An 8,504-nucleotide genomic window follows, 5' to 3' on the forward strand; every position below is an offset into this window, starting at 1 on the left:
ATTGTTCTTGTTGGATCTAGGAAGGCATTGAGATCTAGACTTGGTTTTCTAGTCTCTGGGTCCTGAGATCTAAATTCCAAATTTACATTCTGTTTAATGCTTTCATTTACTTCTCTGCTTCAAGATCTGATTTCATCCACGCCCTCTTCTACTTCTTTACTTGATGCAATTTACTTTTCCTTGTTTAAATTCTGCAAATCAAATCCCCAATCCCCTTTACATTTCAAGCTATTTACATTTCTTGCACTCTAAGATTCTACAATTTATATTTCTTGCAATCTAAGTTTCTGCCATTTAATTTCTTGTTATTTAAGATTCAGCAATTTATTTCCTGTTCTCTTTACTTTCAATGCAATTTAAATTCTGCAAGTCACCAATCAATCAACCAAATCTTGATTTGCTTGACTAAATCAACTACTAAACTAAAATTGCTCAATCCTTCAATCCCTGTGGGATCGACCTCACTCCCGTGAGTTTTTATTACTTGATGCGACCCGGTGCGCTTGCCGGTTAGATTTGTGTGTTTTGGGAGAAATTCATTTTTCCACCAAAATAACTCATCACACTTGCCGGTGAGTTTGTGTTGGATTATTTTTCACACATCAGCATTCACCCTTTTATCTACCATTGTTACCCAATTTTGAGCCTTATTAACCCTTTGTTCTTAATTCTAGCACTTCACAACCCTAAGCAGAAAACCATTAATGTCCTTAATTTGCATCTTTGATTAGCTTAGGCTAGTAAGTGTGTATCATCTAAGTGTAAGGGAGTTTGGGAACATCGTTAGAAGATAAAAGTGTATTTTGGATGTTCATTGAAAATTTCGGGAAATAGGTACATATTTATGCATTAAATGCTTAAACCATATGCATTTATCTTTTGAAAAAAATTGTGTATATACCATGTTTCAAAATAAAAGAAAAGAAAAATGAAAAAAGAAAAAAATAAAATGTGAAAACAATAAAAAAGGGGACAAAGGTTACCCCAAATGGAATGTATGAAAAATAAATCCATATGTAATGTGAATTGAAAAGAATGCATGAGTGTGTGTGAAGCGAATAATGGGTAACTAGTCATATAAACGTTGATTAGGGTCAACTGTTGGTTTGACACTATACTATGGATGAAGCAATTCTTTTCGAGAAATTTTAAACCAACATTTGGCCCTCCAACAGTGCACTTGCCGAATTGTGGTTTTGTGAAATTCTGCATCAGAATCCTCTTTTGAAGGGAGTCTTTTTTGGTTGGTTGACCTTCACTAAAAATACAAAACTAGTGATCTACAAGATTTAAAAAAATAATTATTATGGTAGGGGAATCCATGATCTTATAATGCCTTTTTTTTACAGAGATATGGTTGGGATAATCTAACTTATAGCAAACATACAGAGTTCATATAAACTTAGCATTCATGTCAAAAAAGCTTAGCATTTAATTTGAATTCGAATAGGTGATATATATAATGGTTGTTGAGGTTTTATAATTGCTAGGCCCTTTTCCTAATGTGAAACTTTATTTTTCAAATATTAGTCCTAGAAAATACATAATTCTTAGTAAATTAAACTAAGTTGTCACCTTAATTAGAAGATTATGAAAACTACAGATTAATGAAGCTAACTCATAGAATCGTGGTAGTAAAATTCTTAAAAGTTCTCATAGCTATTACAAATTGATTTGTGCTTCATAAATTATTATTTTGTTAGAAGAAATTTGCATATATAAAAGCTTAATCCATGTACTTTTAGTTTGTTCCATCAATGAAATGAATATGTTTTGAAATGTTAGAAATTCTCTCCTTTATTATTTTGAGTGTTAGTGAATTTGAGAGATGAAAAATATGATCGTGTTATTTATGTGAGTGAGTGATCCTAAGGCCAATTAATTATAGGCATTATACGTATATTTGGTATTAGAACTGGTTCAATCTAGGGCAAAATGTTTGAGAGTTTATGAGCTATAAGAATGTTCTCACATAGTTGTTTGTTCATAGCAAACACTTTCAATGTTGTGTGGTCCAATCCCAAATTAGATAGGAAACTTAATTACAGTTACTAGGAGACTTTGATGTCTATCCATTTGAAGGATCATAATCTATGGAATTTTATTTAACTAGATTTGCAACAAGGAGCTGATGATCCCCAACAGAGGAGAGATTGATGCTATCTCAAATTCATCAAGGTGTAGATTTTATGGTGTTTGAAAAAATAGCAAATGCCAAAAGTGCAAAAAAGACATTGAACACATTGAAGTTGTCGTACAAAGGCGTAGATAAAGATCAGAAAGCAAAGCTACAGTCTTTGAGAAGAGAATATAAAAGATATAAAATGTCTAGCCTAGAAACCATAGAGCAATATTTTGCTCGTGTTATAGATCTTGTCAATAAGATGAGAGTCTGTGAAAAAGACATGTCCGATAGTAAAGTGGTGGAGAAAATTCTTCGCTCTATGCTGATGAAGTATGACCATGTGGTGACTACAATACTAGAGATCCACAATATGGATACCATAACGATTGCAGAGTTGCACGGAATCATGAAAAGGCATATCAGTGGAATATTAGAGAAGTTTGAAAAAGCAATCGAAGAAGCTCTAAAAAGTCAGGTGAATTTAAACAATATTGTAGAATCAAGTCATATACAAGAAGGAGGAGGTTGTGGTTTCAATTTTCAAAGTAGAGGTAGAGAAAGTTTCAGAGGCAAAGGTCATGGAAATTACAACCAAGAAAGTTATAATAAATTTACACCACCTAATCAAGGAAAAGATAGAACAAATTTCAGACCTGCCAACCGAGGAAGAGGTCAAGGCAATTTTTATCAAGAAAGAACCAATTTCAACAAGTTTTATGATGGAAAGTATAGACACAAAGCAAAAAATTGCAGATTCAGAATGATAAAATAACAATCAAGTAAACATTGCAGAAAATCAGCATCAAAATACTAATGATAATCTGGGTACTCAAACTTTAATTTTTACCAGTAATTCATGTGCTGAAGATGAAAATATATGGTACTTGGATAATTCCTACAATAATCATATGTCTGGTAAAAGAATTATTTTCTTCACTAGATGATTCAGTTAAATTATTATTGAAGTTTGATAATAGATCCCTATTGAAGGAAAAAGGGTGATATCAATTATATTGAGTGATGGTTCTTTGAGTTATATTTATGATGTTTTCTATGCTCTTGAACTTTATTGCATTTACTAAGTATGGGGCAATTATCCAAGAAAGGATACAAGATGATAACTTATTGTGGATATTCCACAGTGTTTGACAATAATAGAAGGTTCATAAATAAAGAAAAGATAACTTTAAACATAATATTTTCATTAAAAATTCAACAAGTTAATCCATCTTGTATGAGTTCTGTAATATTTGATGATAGTTGGCTATGGCATATGCGGTTTGGGCATTTTCATTTTTCTGGCTTAAACTACCTGTTGAGAAAAAAAACTTGTTTTTGTTCTACCATGGGTTCATATTCATGATCGTGTTTGTGAGATTTATCAACTAAAAAAATATAGAGATCCATTCCCTACAGAAAAGTTATGGAATGCAGATGATTACTTGAAATTGTGCATTCAAATTTTCGTTCTATTGAGGTTCCAAACAAGAGTGGTAGCAGGTACTTTATCATTTTTATTGAGGATTTTAGTAGATATACATAGGTGTACTTTCTGAAGCAAAAATTAGAAGCATATGATGTCTTCAAGACACTCAAGGCATTTGTTAAGAAATAAAGTGGTTATAAAATTAAAATTCTCAAAACAAACAGAAGAACAGGATATCTTGCATGTTCAGAATAGTTTAAGCAACATGAACTTTAACACCAACTAACAACCAGATACACTTGATACGTGGTCAGAAGGGCATTTTTTCCATTTTAGAGCTAAGGGCCAGAATGGTAATCTTGTCACATTCAATGATCTGAATACTAGAAGAACTATACCATGCCGGTCTTGGACATCAAGAAGATCAAGAGTCTGTCTCAAAAACAGTGGTGCTGAAATGGCAACAACTCATAAGGCCCATCGGCTAAGTCAGGATAGCAAGAATCCCAATAATGCTTTTCAAGTTCAACGGGAGGCTTAAATTATTATTAATTTTCAAATTTTTAGGCATTTATTTTAATTTGTTTTACTGTTAGAGTTCGTTGGAAGATTTAATTTACTTCTGATTTACTTAGTAGTATATTTAGAAATTTTAAATTTAAATCAAATCTGATCTAATCTAATATGATCAAATCTGATTTAAATTAGTTATCATATCTTTAGGAATTTAAATTTAAATCAAATCTGATCTACTCCAATAAGATCACATCTGATTTAAATTAGTTATCTTATCTTTAGAAGATTTAAATTATGTTATCTTATCTTATCTTTTGTTGGTTTGTTAGGGGCTTATTTAAACACATTTGGTGAGATAATTTAAACAACTTTTGATGAATAAAATTTTTAGTTGCTTTATGCACATCTTTTTATGTGATTAAGTGAGGTGAGTGATTTGCTTCGCTTGTTGCATGAAGAAGATTGAAGGATCCATCCTAAGGTGAATCCGCGTGGTGGTTTTTTCAACTTCAGCCCTCTAATCTAGGTTGTCAAGGACATGTTCTTGGAAGGTCTAGTAGGGAATTCCTTTTGGTGACTTAGGTTGCTAAGAACAGGTATCTTAGGGGTCTACTAGAAAAATCTTTATCTATCTTCTTATGTTTTTACTGTGTGTTTTCTCCATCTTTTTTTTCTTATCCCTTTATCCTTCGTTCTAATTTCTTATCAATACTCCTCAACAAAATAGAGTTGGTGAAAGAAAGAATAGAACCATCATGGATATGGTTAGATGCATGCTCAAGTCAAAAGAAATTCCTAAAGAAATTAGGGTAGAAGCAGTAGCAGTACATATTTTAAATAGGTGTCCAACAAAGAGTGTTCATGATAAAACTCCTAAAGAAGCTTGGAGCGGAAAACAACCTTCTATTTATCATTTCAGAGTCTTTGAGTGTATTGCTTATACCCATATTCTAGATCAATTAAGGAAGAAGTTAGATGATAAAGATGAGAAGTGCATATTTATCGGCTATAGCATAGGCTCAAAAGCATACAAGTTGTACAATCCAGAAACAAAGATAGTGATCATCAATAGAGACGTGGCATCTGATGAGAAAGACATGTTGGGTAGGAATGCAAAGATAGAATAGTATCCGACCGTAATTCCAAATAGTTATGTTGAAAAAGAAGGACAACCAAACACTATTGAACAATTAGAATTGTCTAGAAGACTTCAAAGAAAGCGAATGCTACCTGCTAGATTGGTAGATTGCGAAGTTCGCAATGATAATGATCCATCCAATGAAGAAATCATCAAATTGGCTTTATTTTTTGATTGAGAGCTGTTGAACTTTGAAGAAACCTCTAGAAACAACAACTGAAAGAAAATAATGGATGAGGAGATTCGTGCCATTGAGAGTAATGACACATGGGAGCTGACAGATTTACTAACTGATAACAAGCCTATTGGAGTAAAGTAGGTTTATAAAACTAAGTTCAAATCCAATGATAATGTTGATCATTCCAAAGCAAGATTAGTTGCTAAAGAATACAAACAAAAATATGGTATTGATTACTTCGAAGTATTTCCTCCTGGATCTAGATTAGATATTATTCAAATGCTTATTTCACTCTCAATCCAAAATAAGTGAAAAATACATCAGATGGATGTTAAATCAGAATTTCTAAATTATACTTTAGAAAAAGAAGTATATATTGAGGAACCTGTAAGATATGAAATTTCTAGAAAATATGATAAAATTTATAGGTTGAAGAAAGCGTTGTCAGGTTAAAGCAAGCACCAAAAGCGTGGTACAATAAGATTGATTCTTATTTCATTGAAAATAATTTCAGAAAATGTCCATTTGAGTATACTCTTTATATCAAGTTTATTGAACTTGCTATCTTGATTGTGTACCTTTATGTTGATGATTTGATATTTATCGGTAATAATTTGAAGATAATTATAGAATTCAGGAAGGGTATGATAAAACATTTTGAAATAACAGATATGGGTTTGATGTCTTATTTTTTCGGCATTGAAGCTATTCAGAAAGATGATAGAATCTTCATTTCATAGAAGAAATATGCAAATAATATTTTGAAGAAATTTCAGATCTAGCATTCAAAAAGAGTTTGTACTCTGGTTGAAGAAAAGTTCAAGTTGCCGAGAAGAGATAAAGAAAGATTAGTAAATCCCACTTATTACAAAAAGCTTGATTGGAGGTCTGAGGAACTTAACTATAACTAGACTAGATATTTTGTTTGGGGTTGGATTCTTTAGCAGATTTATGGAAGAGCCTTGTACCAACCATTTGCAAGCAACAAAATGGATTCTTTGATATATCAAAGGTACTTCAAATGATGGAATTTATTATGAAAATACTAATGAAGTGAATGTTGTCGGTTAAACTAATAGTGATTGGGTTGGAGATACTGAAACAAGAAAAAGTACTTCGGAAATTGCATTTCACCTTGGTTCGGATTTCATGATTATCGAAGAAACATCCAGTATTAGCACTCTCTACAGCAGAAGTAGAATATATAACGGCAACAAGTTGTGCAACACAAGCATTTTGTTTAAGAAGAATTCTTGAAGAATTGAATGAGAAATAAAGTACTCAAACAATAATATTTTGTGATAACAAGTCAGCTATTGCACTTTGTAAAAATCCAGTATTTTACGAAAGATCAAAGCATTTTGATATTTGATTTTACAAAATTATAGAGTTGATGAATTAGAAAGAAGTTGTGATTGAATACTGTCTTACCAAAGAACAAGTTGTAGATATATTTATAAAGCTATTGAAGGCTAAATTATTTCAAAATTTAAAAAAGATACTTAGAATGATTATTCTGCAAATTTGGTTTAAGGAAGACAATATTAATAAATTCAACCAAGTTGTCACATCAATTAGAAGATTATGAAAACTATGTCTAGTGCAAAAAACTAAGTTTGACAAGTCAAGCAAAAATTAATGAAACCAACTCATAGGATGGCAGCAGTAAAATTCTTAAAAGTTCTCACTGTCATTACAAGTTGATTCTTTGTTCATGAATTATTATTTTATTAAAAAAAATTACCTATATAAAGACTTAATCCATATACTTTTAGTGTGTTCCATTAAATGAAATAAATATGTTTTGAAATGATAAAAATTCTCTTTTTTATTGTTTTGAGTTTTAGTGAGTTTTAGAGATGAAAAATATTATAATATTATTTATGTGAAAGAGTGATTCTAGGGTCAATATAATATGTGTAGCCACAATGTTAAAAAGAAATTTTCAATGACCATATAAAAATTGTCTTTTTGGGTCGAGTTATGATTATAACGAGAAAACAGAAAACCCATTTTGGTGTCTTTTATTAATCACAACAAAACTGATTTTTTTTTTTCTTTTGGGTTATAAAATCAGCTTAACAAAATTGGTAGGATTAAATTGGTGCATAAAGCCCAACAAAAAAATTACAGACTTTACAAAAAGTCCTATAAAAAAACTTAAGAAAAGAAACGTTAACCAGAAAAGTTAAATCTATGAACACAATAAAGTCCTGAAAATTGACTATATTTGGCTTAACTAAATCGGTCATAATTTTTATTATTTAGTAAATACTTTTTAGTTTAAAAAATAAAAAATAATTATGTAATCAAATTATAAAAAATTATGAAATAATAAATGAATATAACGTTAATTTTAACTGCATTTTTTATATATTGTCAAAATTTCATAACTAATACAACTATTATAATCATAACCACCATAAAATTTGGTTCAATAAATTTGTTTATACGCATATTATATCAGTTCGGTTCTCTTATAGAATCAATTAGAAATGTAGTCAATTAAAGTCAACAAATTAAAAAATAAATTTATTATATTTAAATAAAAAATAATCTTCTACTATTCTAATTTTTTGAATTTCAAAATTAAAAATACAAAAAATTAGCTTGAATTGCCTTTGTTATAGTTGGTTCCCAAACTTTTTCTATATAGCCTCATAATAGTAAGGGAATATCTTTGGTGGAAAAGAATAATCTGATCCTTAAAGGATCATGCAAAAATATTCCAAATGAATGGCTTAGATTGTATCCGTACTGAACTTATTAGAAATACTAGTTTTGTCTCAAAATTAAATGTATTTGTAGACTGCTCCTTACATGGTCTAGTAGGACCAACCCTATAATGACGAATTTTCTTAGACAAATTGAACAATGAATTTTTTTTGAACTTTGTTATATGGACCACATCCACAACCCACCTAAACAAAAAGTTCAGACTCAATTACTATTCATTATCCAATAACATTACCTATGGCTTCTATAATTTCATCTTCTACTTTCTCATATGCATAAATTCTTAAAAAGCTAAGACCCAAAAAAACAAAATTTGAAAAAGCTTCAAAAACATAAAAATGTTAGCAACAAAGGAGATTGATTTGAAAAATTAAATTATTTTGTT

This window comes from Arachis duranensis, chromosome 10 (assembly GCF_000817695.3).
Source record: "Arachis duranensis cultivar V14167 chromosome 10, aradu.V14167.gnm2.J7QH, whole genome shotgun sequence".
In the NCBI taxonomy this organism is placed as follows: Eukaryota; Viridiplantae; Streptophyta; class Magnoliopsida; order Fabales; family Fabaceae; genus Arachis; species Arachis duranensis.